This window comes from Equus quagga, unplaced genomic scaffold (genome assembly GCF_021613505.1).
Source record: "Equus quagga isolate Etosha38 unplaced genomic scaffold, UCLA_HA_Equagga_1.0 251_RagTag, whole genome shotgun sequence".
NCBI classification, from domain to species: Eukaryota; Metazoa; Chordata; class Mammalia; order Perissodactyla; family Equidae; genus Equus; species Equus quagga.
Window position 1 is genome coordinate 1,823,010 of NW_025799859.1, and position 22,512 is coordinate 1,845,521.

Genomic DNA, 22,512 nt, shown 5'->3' on the forward strand with positions numbered 1-22,512 from the left:
GGGGGAAAATTACATATGTGTGATTACATATGTATATGTATATAAATTACATATATATACACATACACACACATTTCATATATGTAGACATTTTATTTTATATATATTATTTATTATATATTGCTTATATATAACTATATATTATATATTACATAAATATATGTATGTATAAAATGAAAAGTCTACATAACATAAGTTCAACCAGTGTACATGTTAGAAATATAACCAATTAATTTATTCTCCGGTTCACTGAAGGGAGATTGTTAATTCAAACTATTGTTTCTCTGAATTGCCAACCTAAAGAGTCTTTTATCAGGTAGCTCCTCTGTGGCTTTTTGGTCAAAAAAGATTGAAAATCAACTGTTATAGCAGGCACTGCAGGTTTGCAAACCCAATACTCACCCAAGTATTTTGCTCGCCTCTACATTTAGAACCTGGAAACTCTAAATGCTCCTTTTGACATGATCCTTTGCAGCCAGAATAACCATATGACCCCGGCAATTAAGATGAAAACACTCTTGACTTCTCCTGGAAAGACTACAGGCTCTGTGGCTTGGTCTCCCTTTTATTCTGTCCTTTAATGCAGACAAGATACCTGGACTTGGGTAGATATTCTGGACCACAGGGCGCAAGGATGAAGCAAAGACACAAGGAATCTGGGACATTACCCCTGCTATCAAGCTGTTAAACCAACTCCAGAAGCTTCTTTACTCAAGCTGTTTTTTTGATTCTTTAAGAAAAATACACCCCTATTCATTTGGAGCCCTGTAATTCAAGTTTTCATTTACTTGCAGCTAAAGGCTTATCTAACCTTTACAGACAGAAACAGCTAAGCCCCTGCATCTACGGTATAACGCTCTAATGCACACCACTGTGTAAACAAAAGGCATGCCTGTGCCTAAGACTGACAGCTCCTCCATGGTTCTTGAACTCATGGCACCTCACACACGATGAACACATCAGTCTCATTACCTTTTTAATTTAAAAACAGTCTGATAAGAAAGTACTCATTTCAGAGACAATTTTAATCTCACAAAGAAAGGAGTTCAGTACAAACTTGGGAACATGTAATCAAATTCTGACATTAATGTTAAAGAAAACTTGACTTAATATAAATGTTCTTTCAGCCCCAAAGAAAAGGGTTCTAGGTCTTGAGAAAATGATATTCATCGATGTCCAGTGACACCAAATAAACATGTCATTAAGGAACAAGAATGCCATTTCCATATGGATCTTGATCTTTTCCTGTCAGTAGAAGTGTAAACTGTCATTCAGTTATACAAAGTTATTTATTAGCTTTTGTTTCAAAACAAAGGCCAAATTATAACCCTGGGTAGAGTATATCCGCTGGCTCTTATTGAGAAAAAAATGAAGTTTATGCTTTTGACAAAATTAGGAAAGCATTCACACTATGCAAGGTAGTGTAACATGCATTATGCATCCTTTAAAATGGGAAAGTTATACTGTACATTACTGCATATTTTATCGCATATTTAATTTTGAAGGTTCGGAGGCCCTCCTCTCTCCGATCATAACTAGCTCCATCTTCCTCCTCCCCTCAGTTTTAGAGTCAGAATTACATAAAAGAGGAGTAAAGGGAATCAGATGCATTTGTTTGACTCGCAGGGAAAGAAACTGGATTTTAAATATTCTTTGCTGAAGTATACAGGTGAATGGATTATGTAGGTAAGTATTATTTTCTGTAACTTCTAATTATTTATCTATCCAGTGAGTGATATCGTTGCTCTCAAGTTTTCTAACATTGCCTTGCTTTAAGTATCCTACTATTATTCCTTGTGGAGCGTATGTGAAATAAGGCTTTGGGGAAAAATAGTGTACTTGGTTTTTTATGACTATTTTATCGCCATCTGTAAATTGAAATGTACCTGCAAACATGAACTCTAAAAAATCAATGCAGCCATGAAAATATTAAGGGAGTTGTCTACTTTCTCACTTTTGGAATTGGAAAGTCATTTAAAGTGTGTGTGTATGTGTTTCACAAATTTTGTGAAATTGAAGTTAACTAGAAATGATGATGATTAAGCCTCAGCACTTAAGTATGAATTCTGTCTGTTGTTCCTAAGCCCTAAGAAATAAAAGCTTAAATGCCTTTATTTCTGTGGTTCTCAGCAAATGTTGTCATGGCAGAAGAACAGTCTATATATAACAATATAAATTTTTAAGAACTCTTCTTGGTCACTTGTATTCGTTCCCAGGACTAATGGACTTACCCCTGCCTCTTCTGTCACTGATGAACAATGTTTCAGGACAATGTGTATTTACCGGATGTCACTCATCCTCAAACTGAGTCAAGATAACATCCTGAGAGTTAAGTGGTCCAAATGTTCTGTGACATTTGTTGGTGTTTATTTTACAGCTAGCTTTGCAGTTTATTTATAGTAGGGCTTAACTGACTGGGTGAAGCCTGAAGTCCACTGGCATAGTAAATGTAGATATCCTCAATATTTCTTCCCAGGGTTATTTATAGAAGTGTCTTTGTTTCTTAAAAACATATTTAAACTTATTCAGGTTAAAATTGCAATGCCATATTTCTAATGACTCTGTCGCTATAATTTGAGCATCAGTTGAAAACATTTTCCTTATAAAGATTGATATTGTAAATATGCATATATAAGAAGTCTTTTCTAAATGTCCATTCCACTGTTGGAGCGGCTTGCCATTTGTGCTATTTAGTATCACTTTATCAGATTGATTCAAAATGGAGACTAGCTCTTACCTATTCGAAAGCCAAGGCTTCTTTTTCCATGACTGTGACTCAGGAGACTCCTAACAGTTGGAGAACTGGGTATTAAGTCTGGCCCTTCCAGTCACTAATTCCTGACTTTGAATGAGTCACCTGATGAATCTCAGTCTCCTCACACTTAAAAATAAAGTCAAGGTAACAATACACATCAAAGTACTATTGAAATGGCACTCAATTATTACGAACACGGTTTGTAATTATTATTCTATTAAGTACTGCACAGATGCAATGCAATATTGTAAGTACTTTACAAATGTAATATACTGTTAAAATTATTAATTTTGGAGGTGGGGAAGGTTGAACACATATAAAGTCATTAGATGTAAAGTTATTTCCCAAAGCTTGTATTCAAAAATTTGAAATACTGACATATATTGAAATGGACAGTTTTTGTGCATATTACTCCTAGTCAGTAAATTCTCTGAGGGTTGCCACAATTTCTACCTTAATCCCTATTTTCTTCTAGTATCTGGCATAGTGTGTGATATGTAGTAAGCGCTAAATACACAAAGACACATACATTATATATACAATAATCATCTTGCCGTATGACTACATGCATGAATGAAAGAGGGAAGTCTTTCTTTTCTCTATGCAGATATAGGGGTGAAAGATATAGTTGGGGATAAAGATGTAGGTGAAAAATTAAAACCAACTGACAAAACTGAGCGGAAATTAGTAAACATCACTTTTTTAAAACTTATTCAAAAAGAGAAATATCTATCTTGTTAATAGAGATTTCCTTGTAATATGACATGCTCAAAAAGTCCCGATGGCCACCTGTCATGGCTATATTAGAAGGACTCACTGTGCTGGTTCAGAGGGTGTTCAAGGTAACGCCTACGATCCTTTCTAATAGTCAAATATATATCAAACCACAATTTAAAAAACTCTTCGGGTATTGGATGATTAATATATTTGAAAAATTAGCTGTTCAATTTAGCTAACTGATTTTGTCATCTTGTACACTAATCTAAAGAACACTTCTGCATCTGACAGTTTTGTATGACTTGTCAGGGCACGAAGTAATAAATGAACCAGACTGTGAGGAGGGTACTACCTCCCTTTTATAGGCAGTCATCTTGTTTGCTATTTCCTCAGTGAAATGGAGCTTCTCAGCAAGCATTTGCCTTCCTGTCAGCTGGCACGTGATTAAATATTTTGTTGAAGAATTGACAGGGACCAGGGACTTCGTGAATACAAACTTTCTTGACCTTAATGTCTTTCAAATGATGCCCTTTGCCATCATAAGTGCTCTGAAGATAAAAATGGGAGCCAGCTGACAACAAGCTGAGAGTAACAGTTGTTAGTTCTAAACACTGAGTAATGGAGCATAATGTTTTTCAGCAAGAAGATCCAGGAGAAATGGTCCTTAAAATGTCTACGGTATCAAGTATTGTAAATGAACAATTACCAGGAGAGATAAGTGAGGTGGGTGTACACAAGTGGTTTGTTATGGCTGCAGTCTGCTCAAATTTCAGAGGGAATGGCACTCCCTTTTTATATAGGAATGGACTTTCATATTCATGTGAGGGTTAACTCATAACGATCAAACCGTAGTGAAATGAGTCCTAGTGCAACGCTTCAGTTAAATGCATTGTTACAAACCACAAAGTCATGAAATAAGACAGGTGAGAGGACCTTTAGAGATCAATCCTTATCTCGTATTTCACATATGAAACCTGAAGCCCAGATGGATTAAGTGGCTTGCATAAGGTCTTGTGGTAAGTTATTAACAGGTCTGTGTGTCCTTAATCTCAGCTCAATATACTTCCAACTATTACATAGCAATTCATTAAACAGCTGATACAGTTAATTAAACAGTCTAAATTAACTAAATGACATACTTTTCAATAGAATAGGGCAAATTGGCCTTGTACTTTCCCCATCATCTTTCAAACTCCCCCAATCTATAGGGAAATATTTACACCACATTAAAAATAGAAATTTTGTGGAATCTTTTCAAGATATAGCACAGGTGAGATCAGAATAAGGAAGGACGTCTGACCAACAGTTAAGACATCACGGGTAAAGTCAAAGTCCAATAAACACCCAGCAGAACCTAATGTCACCAAGTTCAGAAGATGGCTGCTGGGCTGAGGGTAGTGGATGAGAAGTAATCATTAATCTTTCCAGCTCTTCTGAGAATAGCATTCTGGTGCTGGCACACAGAATGTCAGCCAATGTATTCCCTTTCAGCTTCCCCTTACTGAGGGATGTAGGATTCTGTGTGTGTATGTGGGTGTGTATATTTAGTTGGAGTGGGGGGATCAGCCACTGTCAACCTTGGTCTTATAGAAGAAAAGCAGCACTCAGCAAATTTGGTTTGTAACGACCAGCATGAATTGGACTACTTCAGTATCGTGCCACAATGTTTCCTCCAACCAAGTCTCATTCTTTACAGATCACCAAAAAAATGGACATGGACATGTCATCTGGCATCATAATACTATAACTAATCTAAATGTTTCCATTCTCAGATTTTCTGGGACCCGAGTGTTTGAATAGAGAGCCAGAACAATCTGATAGAAACCATGTCATAACCATAAAAGTGAAGATATTGTGTCATTCCAAGCAAGAAACTTTGTGTAGCTATAATCTGTTTTGGAATGATAATTATTAAAATAAATCAAAAGAAAAGTCTGTATTACAAGCATAAAGAATGTGAGGGGCCCCAGTTGGAGGAGGCATTGAGGTCTGCCGTATTTTACAGCCAATGGAAGCTGGAACCTAGCCTTGTAATTTGCATGGTTGATCCTCAAACACAGGGAATCAGGATCTGCTGTCCACCCCGTGAGAATCTATTTTGAAGTGAGTCAGAAACTTATAGTATGTTATCTATAAGACTCAAACTTTTAACATGATAAAAGAGAAACTTAGATACAAAGCAGTAAAAAAAAAAAGAGAACTTTTGCCTATAAACTTTAAAGATTCTCCCTTTTTCAGAATCGTGCAATGTGAAAGTGAATGTATTACCTCTCTTAACAGAATCTCATTAGGTATCTGGTCATCTAATTAACTCCCATTACTTGATTCCTTACTCATAATCAAACTTCTCATCATAACAGTGTAGATTTGCTTGGTCCTCTGACTTTATGGGCTGGTATGGAGGAGGAAGGGATGGGTACACACATGCATCAATAAAGAATGAATGAGCATTGGGGCTGGCCCTGTGGCCGAGTGGTTAAGTTCGCGCGCTCCACTGCAGGCAGCCCAGTGTTTCGTTGGTTCGAATCCTGGGCGCGGACATGGCACTGCTCATCAGACCACGCTGAGGCAGCGTCCCACATGCCACAACTAGAAGAACCCACAATGAAGAATACACAACTATGTACCGGGGGGCTTTGGGGAGAAAAAGGAAAAAATAAAATCTTTAAAAAAAAAAGCATTAATATTAATGTATGACAAAGAATATTTAAAGCGAAAATAAGTAAATTGGATAAAAATATTTCTTATGGATAATTATAATGTTTATACACATTACACATATACACATAGAATAGCATAGCATTGCAATTTGAGAAGCAAAAGGACATTGTAAGGAAATGATTTTAACACACCTCCTTCAGTCATTTACAAATAATTTAAACAAAAGGAAACTATAGATATAGCACATATGAATTATATAATCAATAATGTATATCTTATATGAAAGCTTATAAAAAATGTACAAATATTCTTTTATGCTCTCCATGGAACTTCTATACAAATAAATACACTAAGCTATAGAGAAAAATCTAAATCCTGAAATATTAGTGATAATATTCCCTGGCCACATTTTAACCTGAGGAATAATAAATGGACAACAAATTCTCCAAAATATCCTACTGGAAATTTAAAAAAAATCTCAATACTCACATAAAATAAGAAATAAAATCTGCAATGGCACACTACTTTGCAAATGAAAATAGTAACAAAATTATTCTTAGCAAAACTTGTGAACAGACCAATTAAACTCAGAATAGTATTTTCTAACTTTAAGTAACTTAAGAAAATTTTTAAATTTTTATAACTTTAAAAGACCTGAAGAAAAACTTAAAACTTATTCCCCCAAGCTACACAAGACCCAGAATGCTTTACCAACAGGGGATTTAAATATTAAAGAACACTCTTCCAGAGTATATAAAAAAAAATTAAAAACTTACAAATTCTTTTTGAGAATCTCAGATTAACAAAATGGAGAGTTAAAAATCAAACAATATTAGGACCAGCCCTGTGGCCGAGAGGTTAAAGTTCCATGCGCTCCACTTGGGCAGCTTGGGTTCACAGGTTCAGATCCTGTGCGTGGACTTACTTCACTCATCAAGCCACGCTGTCGTGGCAACCCACATAGAAAATAGAGAAAGACTGGCACAGATGTTAGCTCAGGCCTAATCCTCCTCAAGTAAAAAATGAGGAAGATTGGAAACAGATGTCAACTCAGGGCAAACCTTCCTCAGAAAAAAAATAAAATAAAATAAAAATAAAACAACATCAATATCACTGAAAAACATAAAAATTTACATAACTTATATCATATATTGTCTAGAATCTTTGAAACTGAAGGAGAACTCCGACAGGTCTTGACTTCACTGTGAAATACATTGCTCAACACATGTGCCATAGGTGAGGAAATTAAAATCAGGTCACAAAATAGAAAAGGTAAAGGTGTCAAATCTAAATACATTTCAAGAAATCAAATGTTTCTGCTCAAAGAAGAAAAAATTCTCTCTGATTTAAAAAAAAAATATATAAATCTTAAAATATTTATAGCTCCCCCCAAATTTTATTGTACAACTTATAAGATCATACTTTTGCCTGTGTCTTCTAACAGAAATATTTTGTATCAAAGACCAATGACTATTTTAGACTTACACTTTTGTTGAAAAAACGTTGTCTTTCTGAACCCTTGAAATCCTTGTCTACAGAATCGATATCAGCTATTTTTTATCATACAGAACATCCAGAAGATAATCTAACTTACAACTATACAGATTTTTAGTTTTCGTGATGTCATATATGGGACATATTTGGACATCATGATATGCGGTATCTTTCAAATTGCTGGATTTATAGTGATAAGTGGAGCTTTTGATCTTTTGTCTCACGGTTAGAATAAGTAGTCCCCCAGTGGACTTTAAAAGCTGACTTGAATCCTCCTGCTCTCACTAAAAGGCTCTCCTCCAGACCCTATCATTGAAAACCTGAAAGAAGCCACAGAACACAGTTTTCTTAGCATTTGTCGACACTCCCTAATTTTTTTTACAGAAAAGAAATTTTAAAGCAAAAACCCCCCCAGAAAAACAAAAAGTCTTTGACTCTTGAGAAATCAAGTGTACGATCCAGTGACTATGAGGTGTGGTTAGAAAATAATGCGTGAGCTAAACTGTAAGGGCAGGGACTAGATCCAGATGTATCAACAAAGGCTGTAGTTCCAAAATATAATGCTGAGTAAAAGAAGCGGCAAAAATATTGTCATTTATGTAAATATAAGGCAAAAAACAATATTATATTTTTTATGGAAAATTTTACTATGAAAACGTGCAGAATAAGACTGGAAGTACATGCACCAAGTTCATAATATTTGGACAAAGTAGGGTCCAGATGAAGACAGAAATCTAGAAAAGCTTTTGCAACATTTTATAATATTCTAAATTAAAAAGGGGCATACATTACACATGATCTATATGTGTGTTCGGATATATACTATATAGAATTATATATAGTAATTATACAGTACATTTCAGATAGCTGGATAGATAGATATGACTAAGGTTATAGTCTCTCCAACTAGACTTGCTGAGTTCGGATCTCTCTTCCTCTAGCTGTGTGGTTTTGGACAAGTTACCTAACTGCTCTGAGTTTCTATTTCCTCATTTTAAAATTATGATATTAGTACTAACCTCATAGGCTTACTGTGATGATTAAATTAATTTATATATTTAAATGTTTAGAACCATGACTGGAATATAGCAATCCATAGATATTAAATAAAATCATCATTTTAGAAACTGAAGAAAGAGCACTGGAGGAAAATACGGCAAATTTGAAGAGTGATTAATCCTGGTTTATGAAATATGACTGTACGCTAGCTTGAAGTATTCACAAATATTCATTGCCCTTCTCTGGGAGAGGATTAGACCTCTCCATCTCGTTGACATCTGTCTTCACCTTGCAACTTGCTTTGGTCAATGAAATGTGAGGGAAATTAACATATGTCTTCTGAGCAGAATCTTGAAAAACCAGTATGTGATTCATATTTTTCCTTTTCCCGTCTGTCTGTGATCATGGAAACATGTGGAGATGGAGCCTCCATCAGCCTGGAACCCGAAGTCACCCCCTTGCAGATCTACAATAGGCATGTAGCATGAGCAAGAAATAAGACTTCTGTGTTTAAGCCACTGAGACTTTTGTTTTGTTTGCTATTGGAGCATAACCTAGCTTGTCCTGATGCATGCAAAGGCATTGAGACTGCACTTTTATGAATGCTTAAATTATAATAAATTTCCAAGACTAGTGTGTTGTTTCTAAACAAATATAACTCTCATGCATTTTTTCCCGAAAACCTGGTTAAATATCAGGCCATGGTTAGACTTGAGGTAGGCACTTTGGATACAAAGAAATACATTCCAATCTCTGTTCTCAATGTGTGGATAATGCAGGGGGAGGAGTAGTTACGCCTACAAATATGTAAGGGCATTTTTTTCTAATGGTCTCTGATATTTTCCTGAGATTCAACAGTACAGACAATGGTGATGGGTGAAGAGGACAGACTATCTAACAAGTTTTCCTGATAGGTGGTCCCCAAGCTGGCTCTGCAAACCTGAGCCCATTATGAGCCCCCAAACAAGAGCATTTGTAAAGGGGAAGCCAGAAGATTGGGGAGAAGAGATTGGTTTTCCTTGAAGAGAATTGTTAGCAATCACGCCCCTTCCTTTCCCTTCAAAGCCCCTCCCCCACCCGCTCTAGGCAAGTGAAGGCTGCACTCTAAGATCCGCTTAAAGAGCTTGACGGGAACCCCTGAAGTCCGAAGGGAAGGCATCAGTGCTTGACTCTTGTCAGAAAACCTCTGTGAGAAGCTGGCCGAAGTGCTTTGGGTTGCAAAGTAAAGAGAGAAGACCTAATGGGAGCAGTCTGTAATTCCAGAATTGAGAAAGACAAAGGGATTGGGATTTTCATGTGGGAGAAATCCATTTAGTGGGAGGTAGCAACCCTATGGTCATCTTAAAAGACTCCAGTGGCCTTGCCAGGGTGAGGTGACTCTGAGAGTTCCTGCAAAGGAATGGTGCAGAGGGAGGTGCCCTCCAAAGTAGGCCATCCCCAAAGAATAGACTAGAGCATCTCAAGAGGTCAGAATATGCCACCCCAAAATATGCCACTCTGGTGTAAAGATTATTTTAACCTGAAGACATTTGAGAGTCAACAGATGCCAAAAAAAAAAGAATTTTTAAAAAGTCTTCTCAGGGGCCAGCCTGGTGCATAGTAGTTAAGTTCACGCTCCACTTCAAGGGCCCAGGGTTTGCGGGTTTGGATCCTGGGCGAGGATCTATGTATCACTCATGAAGCCATGCTGTGGCAGCATCCCACATACAAAATAGAAGAAGATTGGCACAGATGTTAGCTCAGCAACAATTTTCCTCAAGCAAAAAGAAGAAGATTGGCAACAGATGTTAGCTCAGGGCCAATCTTCCTCACCAAAAAAACCCCAAAAAACAAAAAAAGCTTTCTCAGAGCTTCCATTATCTGACTAAAAGCAGCAACTTCTGGGAAATAGGGCTGCCATAATTCCTCTTTGGTTCATATCTGCTCCCAGAAGAGAGAATATAAATAAAACCTATTGCAAATCCCTTCTCCTGGGGAGCTTTATGGCCCTGAAGGAGTTGGGAAGACCACTCAGAGCTGTATAAAAAAACATTATCACAAACTTTCTTATTTCCTGTTTGTTCTCGTGAAAACCCATTTATCTTTCCAAACACTCATTGTTTCCTCATAAGTGCCCTTTTTCCTCCTCCCCATCATCTACTAAGTTAGATACATAAACCCCAATTTCTAACCACCCCTTGGAGTTACTCATCCCTGAGTTTCTCCTCCGTGCCTTTGCGCTGCATGGGTAAACGCTGCTTCTTTTCTCCTGTTAATCTGTCTCTTGTCAGTTTAATCTGTAGGGCCCCTGCCACTGAATTTAGGAGGGCAGAGGAAAACTTTTTTTCCTCTCCTACACACGCCAAAGATTAAAGAGGCAGAATGTGGACATCTGTCATGGGTCTGCAAAGCCTAGGTTGGCATTTCTTTTTCTTTGAAGAAATTGTTCACATAAAGTGAAGAATCCTAAGTGTGCAGCCAGATGACTATTTATATGCCTCTACATGTGCATAACCACCAGCCAGATCTTTTGAGTAAACACCCACTATCCTGACCTTTTTCATTTTAAATGGTTAACTCTTCTTGAACTTTATGTAAATGGAGTTCTACAGTAGGAAATCTTTTGTGTCTGGTCTTCTTTCCCTCAATATTGCGTCTGTGAGTGTCATCCAGGATGTTGTGTACCAGTAGCACTTTTTATTGGTGTATAGACATCCATTGTGTGAAATGTATCACCATTTGTTTATCCATTCCACTGCTGATGGATGAGTTGTTTCCAGGCTGTGACGATTAGGAAGAAAACCACTATGAACATATTTGTATGCATGTTTCTCTCAGGTATCTACTAGGAGTAGAATTGCTGGGTCATAGAAGACTACATTTGACATCGTTAGATCCCACCAAACAGTTTTCTTAAGTGGTGTAAATATTTACACTGCAATCAGCAGTGTAGGAGAGTTCCAGCTGCTCTGCTTCCTGAACTTGAAAATTTTCTATTTAGTAGTCTTTTAAATTTGAGCCATTGTGTAGTAATATCTCATTGCATTTTCCCAATAAGTAATGATGTTGAACACTCCTTCTTACGCTTATTGACCATTTCTTTGCCTGTGTATATGTGTGTGTGTGTACTGTTTCTTCTAACCATTTGACCATTTTTATGGGGTTGTTTGCCCTGAGTCAGATATATATTACCACAACATTTTCCCCAGTGTATGGCTTGGCTTTTCATTCTCTGAATGATATCTTTTGATGAACAGAAATTCTTAATTTTAAAGAAGGCTATTTAACAATCATGGTTAATCATTTTTGTGTATAGTTTAGAAAACCTTTGCTTATCCCAAGGCCACAAAAATGGTTTCCTGTGTTTTCTTCTAGGCTACATTGTTTTATATTTCTCACTGAGGTGTCAGATCCATAACAAATTGATCTTTGGGTGGGGTATGAGGAGACATCAAAATAAATTTTTCCCTCGTAGATAACCGATCGATCCAGCACCGTTTATGAAAAGACCATTCTACCACACTGAGTTATAGTAGTGCCTTTGTCAAAAATGAGGTCTGCTCTGAGCTGCTCTATTTCATTGTTCTATTTGTCCATCCTTGTCTAATACCATATTGTCTGATTTAACTTAGCTTTCTAGTAAGTTTTGATATTTGATAATATAAATCCTAATTTTCTTCTTCTTCAAAATTATCTTGGCTACTTTAGATCCCTGGTATTTCCCAATAAATTTTTAAATAGCTTTAGATAAGGCTTTCAGTTACTTGAAAACGAGACACTCAGAGCCTGAATGTGACCAGAAAAAGTCTGGAATCTCCTCAAACTAACGTCCAGGTGTGAAAAAAAGATGAAAGAAAGAGAATTTGAAAGTTACTGGATAAAGCAAGTAGCTACTTTTTGCTTGTACTCCACCAAATCTAGCTCTTTCAGTAACCAAATTGCAATAATATAATAAATCCTGTAGGAAAATTATATATAATTACCTATCTATTTGAAGAGGAGGAAGATAATATTACAACTGTGAGTACTGATGAGGGTAAAATTTAACTGTATCTTGAGGTGTAAATAAGCATTCAACAGGAAAAAAAAAAACAACTAAACTGTAAGAGAAATTTATTACATGGCATAGCATACAAAGGAACTGAAGAAAAGCAAGGGTGATGTAATCAGTGATGGCTTAACAAAAGCTAGAAACATCTCCATCACGTGGCTGTTACATTGACGCTCAAGATGAAGACAAAGGTCACAGTGGGCTCCAGCCTTCCACACTCTCTCATCATACTTCTCCTTCTAAAACTGTACTTTCTAACAGATTGGCACAACATGCATTTCTAAGAAATGCTGAAAATCTTAGAGGAAGCCAGTTGCGCTCTGCATAATCCAAGAATACAGAATATAAAAGCTTATTTTAGAAAAAAAAATTTTGATTTAACATTTATTTTTAAAACTTTCTGTGTTCCAAGTATGCTTTTAAATGTTTGGGATACAAAGATGAACAAAACAGGCAAAATCTCTAGCCCTGGGGAGGTTCCATTCTAATGAGGAAAACAGACAGTGAACAAGTTGAGGAAACAATATGTGATACAGGGTTAGGTTGTGACAAGGGCTGTGAGGAAAAAATAAAGCCTAAAGATAGAGGGACACAATGAGTGTGTGGCAGGGGAGTGTCATAGTCGGAGAGAAGGCTCAGAAGTGACAGAAATGACAAAAGATCAACATCAATATCTGGGGGAAGAGAGAAGAGCCAGTCAGAGGCCCGAAGGCAGCAAGAGCTAAGAGAGTTCGATGAATAGCGAGAAAAGAAGGCAAAAGTGATGGAGCGATTGAAGGAAAAGGGTAAGCGCTAAACCCAAAAGATAACCAGGCACTAGATTACCCAGGGCCCAGAAGATGCATATGAAGACCTTGGATTTGTTCTTTGTGTGATGGAAATCCGTTATAAAATTTGAGTGGAAAATAATGTGATCTGATAAATGTTTTAGAAAAAATTGATGTGGCCCCTGTTTGGAAAACAGCCTGGGACTGAGGTGCTAAAGAAATAGCAATGCAAGAAGGAGACCAGTCAGAAGTTATTGCATTAATTTAGGAGAGAGATAACGGAAGTGTGGGCTGGCTGGGGGTGGGGGTCGTGGGGGGCATCAGGGAGGGGTAGCTGCAAAAGAGATGTGGACTCCATTTAGGATGTCTTGTGAAGATAAAGCTGATAGGCTTCTCCAACAGACTGGAAGTGTGAGAAATAGTGATGCAGGGTCGGTGAGCCGAGGAGTCAAAAGAAAGATTTCTTAGACTCTTAAGATCTGGCAGTAGTGATCTTTTATTTAGAGAATAGAATAGCATGGGGACAGGACCCATGGGCAATCAGAGCTTCTGCTGCCCCAAGTTGAGGGTTAGAGCTAAATTTAAGGCATAGGTATGTGAGTTATCTCTTTACAAGACAAAGAATATGTAAAAAAGTTAAAACGGTATCAGTGCCCGTAGGGTCTGGCCATTTGGTGGTCCCACAACTTTTAGATAAGAATCAAACCGGATAGAGTAAATGGCAGAAGTCACCGCTTGAATATTATCCTCAGCTAAAGACAAAGGAGGATTTGGGGGGGTGAGGGGGGTGGTCAGTTACATGAGGTTGCCAGACAGTAAACAACTTAAGTTCTGGCCTCTGGCATTGATTAAGAGTTTCTAGAGATAAGGCCATCCCCCTTCTTCCTGGCACAGAGAGGGAGGCATCTTCACAGGTAGAGGTTTCCCTTAGAAATGTAAATGTTTCCCAACAAAGGGACAAGCAAATTCCACTCCTCGGAGCCTGCTTCTCATCTGTAGTTTTAAAAGTAATCAGCCTAAAAATCCTCATCATAAACCGTTTTAAAATTAAGCAGCCTAAAAATCCTCATCAATAGGGAATCCAGGTTGACTCCTAAATTTGGGGCCTGAGCTACTAGCAACTAGGGGATCAGACATGATATTTCTACCAAGATTGGAAGTGAGAGGAAGCATCAGATTTGGGACAAAGAGGAGCCAAGATTTCTGTTTGGATTTAAATTCCAAATGTCTATTAGACATCCCAGCCCTCAGAGGTGCTCATTTGGCAGTTAGATGTCTGAATCTAGAGTCTGAGCAGAGGTCATGGCTGGATGTGTTAATTTGGAAATAATCAGCATTTTGGTAATATTTCAAGCTATGACACTGGATGAAGTTATCTAGAGAGAATGTGGACTTGAGAAAACTGTCAGTATTCAAGAAAGCAAGGCTATCTGGAGTGGTTCAGGATAAATGAAGTTTCGTATAGAAGACAAACAGGAGTCCACATGGCCATGTGGTACCAAGGAGAAGGCTCGAATCCATCCATAGACGTTGTCTCTGTTGTTCACGCTGGACACAGGAGGCAGTTAAGGGTGAAGATTAAGCTCTCAGGATGTGAAGTCAGGCAGGACTGAATTCTAATAAGTTGCTAAATTCAGGAAAATGATATTATGAAAATGTACATCCTTTCCAGGTCTGTTTCCCCACCAGCAAAATGGGCATCTCATCGTTCCTAGCTCATAGAGTGTTACAGAATTTCATTCAATAAATGAAATAAGGAATGTAAAGTGCTTTAGCACAAGGATTGGCCCTTAGTAAGAGCTCAATCAATGTGTGTTTGGTTATGACATGATGATGACTCTGCTACATTTCCTTAACGTTTCCCTCGTGTGTGTTCAACTTTTAAACTTGTTTCGGTAAATGAGAGCAATTAAAGATCTTAATAGGGAAATAGGGTAGGGAAAGGAAATTCACATTAGCTTAAATATATTTTATAGACAGCAGAGAATAAAACTAAATTAGGACATGAGGACTATAAACTTTAATCACAGGGAGAAAGATGTTGTGAGGATGGCATAACTTCATGTCAGACAAGTCTTCAGCTGATTCCTTCATTAAAGCAGTGGTAAGCACTATTTTGAAACAATGTTTTTGTGGCAACTTTACCTGTGAAGTTTTTAAAGATTTGCACTCAGCAAATTTAGCATCATTTAGTTTCTCTCTCCCCCACAGCAATTACAAAATTCTGGAGGGAGGACAAAATGGAGTACTTTCCAGGAATGAGAAGAAAGGAAGATAATGCTTTTGGCCATACTCGACATAATCATTTTTGTATACACACTTTCAGAAGAGGTCCCATGCTGTGGACTAAAGTTGAAATGAAATACAATAATTATCTCTGGTATTTATTTAATACCCATAAGCATATTTTACAACAATATACATTAGCGTATGCCTGCCAGATACATGATAATATGTGAGTATATCTTAAGAGAATCCTAATGTGACTGACACAAAGCAACCAAATTGTTCACAATAATTTCAGGTACAAAACGGAAAAGAAGGGGACTCTTTCTTTCTACTTAAAAATTATATATTTTAAGATAGCGTTATGATGCTGAGAGCAAATGCAAGTTAGGGTGACATATGAGATGCTTTGGACCCCAATTATCTACCCAGCTTTTCCCCACTTCTGCCCCTCCTGAGCAGAGGAAAGCTGAAGTTTTTACCTCCTGGCGAGGAGGTCAGAAAGGACCTGGGCAGAGGGCAAGGTTAGCGAGAAAGTGGCAGACAACCCTTCTCTGGAAGGAGGGAGTCGGAGGAGGCGTCCCCATGCTCCCCAATTCTCAAGTCCAGACACCTCATATCCCCCTGACACTAAGGGTGCCAAGTAATGGGGAAATGTCTGGAATTTCTGCTGCTCATTGGAAGCGCCAGCCCATTTTGGTCAAGATGATTTATCTTTATCTTTGTGGCCAATGTCGGCATTTTGTAACACTTAGGTGTCATGGGAAGACGTGTGTATGATGTCACCTTCTCTGATTTAAGGAGAGAATAGATACAAACAGCCCTGCCTGTGCTTTGAAGGGCTCCCCTGAGGAACCAGCCCACTCTGGGGAGGGTATTGCCTGCAGGGTGTGAGGGATTTCAGAGACTTTGAATGCCCTGTGCCTCCCAAACTGCCAGCGGCTGCCTGGTTGGCCAAAATAGCCCTGAATTCACTTGGTATGAGTTATCTACACGACTGGGTAACTGCAAGCAAAACCATGATGGACTGTGACTGAAGACAGGGACATATTTTCCAGGGTGTCACTGTATACAAAGTTTCCTCCCGCAAACCCGTCTTCCCAGGAGGACGGCCTGAGTAGCTGGAGGCGGCATGAACTCTGATCCCTTGGGTCACACACTATGGACAATGAGAGGCGGAGCTGGAGCTAGTCTGTAAGAATATTCTCCACAAGGCAGCACAGTCTTGGATCTTTCAGGTGCAAAATTCTCTTCTTCCTTGTAGTTTATTTTTGGTGAGAGGAGCACACAAATCATGTTAAATTTAGGAACACAAGTTACATTTTAATAACCTTATCTGCTTCTAGGAGAAAGGTGGACTATATATATACATTTGCAAAGATCTTCCCATAAACTGGATGCAGGCTTACGAGGTCAGCTTTAGTCCAGATCTTTTGCTGTTAAGCTTTTAATAGCTATAGCATATTCTCTGAATATAATCCACTCAAGGTAATAATTGATCAACATTATCAAAAAAGCTATGAATAATAAAACAATAGGTATTATATTTAATTATAACATGATATATATCACATAGCATATAATATATAATCATAAATTTTAAATAACATGAAAAAATGAATGTTGTAGGGCAAAATATATGTTTTATGTATACATGTATATGTATAGTGTAAATGCATATAAAAAAGAAGAAAAGGAAATAGATTAAAATTATAACAGTGCCAGTGGTTTTGTGGTGTTTAATTTCTTCCATATTCCAGTAACTTGAAATATAACTTAAATAAATTGTAAAATAACCTCTCTTGTTTAGAAACAGCGTAGAGGAGAGTAAAACCTGCAGAGTGGGTAGGATTTCATCAAAGATGACTTGTATTTCAGAGTCCAGGGATCCACTCAGAGAATGAAGAGCTCACATTAAAAGATGAAATAAGCTTGACTCTCACAGAACATGAGTTTCAGTGCCCTCTTTGCCATGGATTGAGGGTCATGGTCACAGGAAAGCAATGGTCAGCTTTGGAAGCAATATTTCAGGTAACATACCAAAGTCAACATTTCTAAGACTTTTTCCAAGCAGGTCTTTTTTTTTTTTTTTTTTTTGGTCAAAATAGAACGAAATCTAGCCTCCGAATAGAAATATTCCATAAAAAACACGATGTTGCTTAAGTTAAAATTTAAGGTTAGCTGCTGTTGCAGCTGGAGTGAAGAGATAGTGAAAGGATTTTGCCTTTGGGCCTGCCCCGCCCTTCCGCAGAGCGTGGAGCACGATCTTAACCTCATTGCTGTCAGGCTGTTACCAAATCAGTGGGATCTTTGGCCACGAGAGGGCGCCCTGGCCCAGAGAGACAAAATCTCGAAATGCCAAATAAGGGCACTGGAGAGGTAAAATACAATCTCGACCTAAATTGCTCTGCTTTCTGCCGTTTCAGCATTCCATGGAGAGCATATTAGACGTAACTCCGGGGATGTTAAATGCCCACGTGTCCAAAAAAAAAAAAACGTTACAAGCTTTAAGCCAGCGGCTTGGAGCAGCCTCAAACACCAGTGCAGATGTTGCCTCCTCGGAAGCTGGCTGCCTCACACCTGAAGGCCCCTCTGAGCAAGCTTCAGTCTAGTGGCCACAAATCCCTCCTAATGGGATCCAAGTGAGAGAGGCGCTGCAAAATGTAAGACGCACTCCGCAAGAACGCTGCAGGTAAAGGTCAGATGCGTAAGAAACATTTGCCCAGCCGGGGCAAAGCTGATGCTAATTTGCCTCAGGAACTTAATAAATGGCAACCGTGTGCTGATGTTGGCTACGTATATCAGAGACGTCGTATATTACGACACTTAATACGAGGTCTGCCGGGAAGAATGGGAAAGTGGGGGTGGGTGGATGTTGGGCACAGTTTAGGGCCATGGTTATAAAAGCCTAAGTGTAGGATTTGCTATGGAACATTCTGTTAGCAAAAAAGACACCTATTTCTCAGTTATGATTTTAGTGATTTTGTCTTTTTTTTTGAGCTGCAAATTCCTCAGCTGTGTAATTTTGAGAAAAATCAATTAACCCCTTAGAATCTCAGTTTTATCACAAATATTTAATCTTCACTCCCAAGACTGCGTCTCAGGGGAACACCTAAATCTTGGGCACAGAGCATTTGACAGTTGTTTTTTCCTTTCCTGCACACTTCCCACTTCAAAGAGAGAATTTATGTAGGCTTCGTCCTCATAGCTCCCTGGTTTGAAATCTACCTGCCTTCGAGTAAATTGCTAGTTCTTTCTGCCCCTATCTGATTTCTTTTAATTATTTTCAACTTAATCTATTTCTTCAAATTACCTTCCATACACTAAATCTTTCTAATAAGCCCTGTGAATGTTCTGTACCGTTGTAAGAAAAAAATAAAATGATGTTTGTCCTTAACAGAGGATTGCCATACCTGTCTAGCATTAAAAAGAAAAAGTGTGACACTTTAAAAATAATAAGCATTCCTTCCCCACCTATACCTACAGACCTGTTACGGTGAGGCCCCCACTACTGCTTCTGTTGCATTTGTCTGTGGAAGTTTCTGGGGGAACCACAAACAGGGTCTCCAGCAGGACCAACCGCTGCTGCTCTGTTTCGCTGACCTGAAGGGCTGGTTCCTGCCACTCCCACCCCACGATCCAGCTGCCTCCTGCTTGCAGCTGCCACTGATCTGAGAATGACCTCTGCCAGGCACCTCTCTCACATACCATGACAGCCAGCTTCCAGGACATGCTGAGTCTTATCATGAAGGATTCTTGGTCCTCCTGGTCCTCAGTGTTCCAGAGTAACCCTGTCTTATCTGAACACTCATGTGTTGAAGCCACAGTAAGTTTCATACACAAATGGGAAGGAGTGTGTTACGTTGTAAGTTTCATACACAAGCGAGAAGGAGTGTGTTATGTTGTGTAGTGGACCCTGTTCATGCTCTCCCCCGATCCCTGCCAATCCACATTACCAGGTGTATCTATGCATCCTTTAGTTTCTGTGATTTGTTCCAAATGCCCTGCACCTGTGGCCTTCTGCAGACAGCTGGCTGTGAGTCAGTTCAACTCCACACAGGGAGAGCCACACATGACTCAGTTGCTTAGGTCTGTCTGGGGCTGCCCGTGACCAATGACTGACTATACAAGAATCCGAAAGCCTGGCTCCCTCATCTCAAAGTCAGGCAAATTCTCACCTAATCTATGGTCTAGAGCTCCCCAAGAGATCAGGCTAAGACTGCGGAGTTGTCTAAAATTGTGCCCATCTCTGTCCTGTATTCCCTTCTCTTTCACTTGCTTCCTCTAGCCCTTAATAAATCCCTTGCTCGTGAAGCTGTATTTCAGGGTCTGCTTCTGGAAAGCCTACATAAGATATTTGGTACCAAGAGTACAGTGATGGTTTTCGAAGCCAGACTCTATGGATGGGGTTCTAGAGTTATGTCACCAGCCAAATGGCAGTAAGGATCCTATCACAGGTGATATGTGGAGCCCCTGGCATTGTAATTGCTAAGCTTTCATGTGTGGTGAATTAGGATGATGTTGTGGGTTAAACTGTGTCCCCCAAAGAGACATTGAAGTCCTGACCCCAGTACCTGTGAATGTGGCCTTATTTGGAAATAGGATCTTTATGAAGATCAAGCTAAGATGAGGTTATTAGGGTTGGTTCTAATCCACTATAATTTGTGTCCTTATAAGAAGGGGAAATTTGGACACAGAGACAGACACATACACATAACACACAGGGGGAAGATAATGTGAAGACACAGGGAGAACGCCATCTACAGGCCAACAAATGCCTGAAGCTACAGGAGAGGATGGAACAGATTCTCCCTCACAGCCCTCAGGAACAGCCCCCTTACTTGAAGATTGTAACCAAGTGTTTAAAAGTCAGCATAGAAGCCTAACAAGAGATTTGTTTTACAGCTTATATCCTTGATTAGACCTTCAGCAAACAAGTTTATCAGACCTTACAGTTCCATCTGTGAGAGAAAGAAAGGAGTGATTCGACTTCTCCGTGCCCAAGATTTGTGACCAGAGGCAGGCTACTTAATGGATTTGAGCTGTGATTTTCTTATCTGACAAAAAGTGGTTAATGACACTTCCCTTAATGTATGCAATGCAAAACTACTTCACAAAGAGGCTGCTTGACAATTATAATCCATTAGATCCTTTCTAGCTCCAAATGTCCCTGATTCTAATAATGGATAAGAGGTCTACCTCCCAGTAAAGAGCCTGCTGAAAGGTAGCCGGGCAAGGAATATGGAGGGAAGGGTTCTCTTTTCTCCTTTTTCTTTTCATCCATTGAGAAGGAGATGAAGTCAACAGCTGTTGAAACAAACAAGCTCACTTAGGGAGTTGAATAATATCAAACTATTGCTCAAATGAAAAGAGCAGCTGGCTTCTTACCAAGCGTCATTGTCAGACACACCCTCACATTTGGGATCATTAGAAATTTACATGGGGTGAATAGCAATGGAAAACTATATTTACTTTTCCGTAAATCATCAGAAAAATGCTAGCGTGCTCTCAGTGAGATATGAGAAAAAAGGAAAACACACACACAAGCAGATGTGTATTTTTCATGTGAATGTGAGGGAAACTGCTGGAAGTAAATTTAAGCTTTCCTGAGACAAAGAAGCGGCAGGCATTCAAAGAAAGATAGATGCTTGGAGGAAAATGGGGAAATGTAGCAGAGAGAAATGGGATCAATTTAAAGGCATAAATTAGTTCAAATGTCTTAGATAGAACTAATTATTCCCAGGCATGTGAAGAAGTACCATCTCAGGATGTTAGCATTTCAGACCCAGGAGGATCTAAGCACACATCTCCAAATTTTACTAAGTTTACTTCTGTTTGATTGTAAATATTCAGTACAGAATATTTGTAAAATGCAAATAATAGGAAAAAATCCATTATTTCATAATCTAGTAAAAATTAACTCATAGTACAGTGTAATGCCTTTTAGGATATTTCCTAAATATTTTAATATAGAGGATATCAAGTTGCATGTAAAGTTTTAAATCCTGCCTTTGTTATTTGATAATATCTCATATTTTTCAATGTCATTCAAAAACACTTCATAAACTTTTTTTTTTTTTTTTTGGTGAGGAAGATTGGCCCTGAGCTAACATTGGTACCCATCTTCCTCTAAATTGTATGTAGAATGCCACCACAGCATGACTTGATGAGTGGTGTGTTGGTCTGTGCCCAGGATCTGAATCTGTGAACCCCAGGCCGCTGAACAGGAGTGTGTGAACTTAACCATGACACCACTGGGTGGCCAGCCCCTAAACTTTTTTAATGATTGTACAATATTTCCCTGTTTGAATGTTCACAATTATTAACAATTTCCTAGTAATGGAAATTTTACTTTATTTTTAAATGTCTTAAGTATAAAGTTATGAGGTAATCAAAATTTAATTTACTTTTTATATTTTTATTTTATTTTTATTGTTTTGAGGAAGATTAGCCCTGAGCTGACATTGGCTGCCAATCCTCCTCTTGTTGCTGAGGAAGATTGGCCCTGAGCCAACATCCATGCCCATCTTCCTCTACTTCATTTGTGGGACACCTGCCATAGCATGGCTTGATAAGTGGTGCCTAGGACCAAGCCTGGGATCCAAACTGGTGAACCCCAGGCTGCCGAAGCAGAGCGCACAAACCCAACTGCTATGCCACTGGGCCAGCCCTTTATTTATTTTTTTTTAAAGATTGGCACCTTAGCTAACTAACATTTGTTGCCAATCTTCTTTTTCCTTCTTCTTCTTCTCCCCAAAGCCCCTGAGTACATAGTTGTATATTTTAGTTGTAGGTCCTTCTGGTTGTGCCATGTGGGATGCCGCCTCAGCATGGCCTGATGAGTGGTGCCGTGTCCATGCCCA

At 38.7% G+C, this 22,512-nt stretch overlaps 1 long non-coding RNA gene across 1 annotated transcript; it reads left to right on the plus strand.

Annotated features, from left to right (window-relative positions):
• Positions 1 to 1,609: 1,609 nt before the first annotated feature.
• LOC124233818 (uncharacterized) lies at positions 1,610 to 18,442 on the plus strand. The gene is made up of 4 exons (XR_006887150.1): positions 1,610 to 1,686; positions 16,708 to 16,887; positions 17,528 to 17,680; positions 18,076 to 18,442. It is a non-coding gene; the product is annotated as an uncharacterized LOC124233818 (long non-coding RNA).
• Positions 18,443 to 22,512: the final 4,070 nt, after the last annotated feature.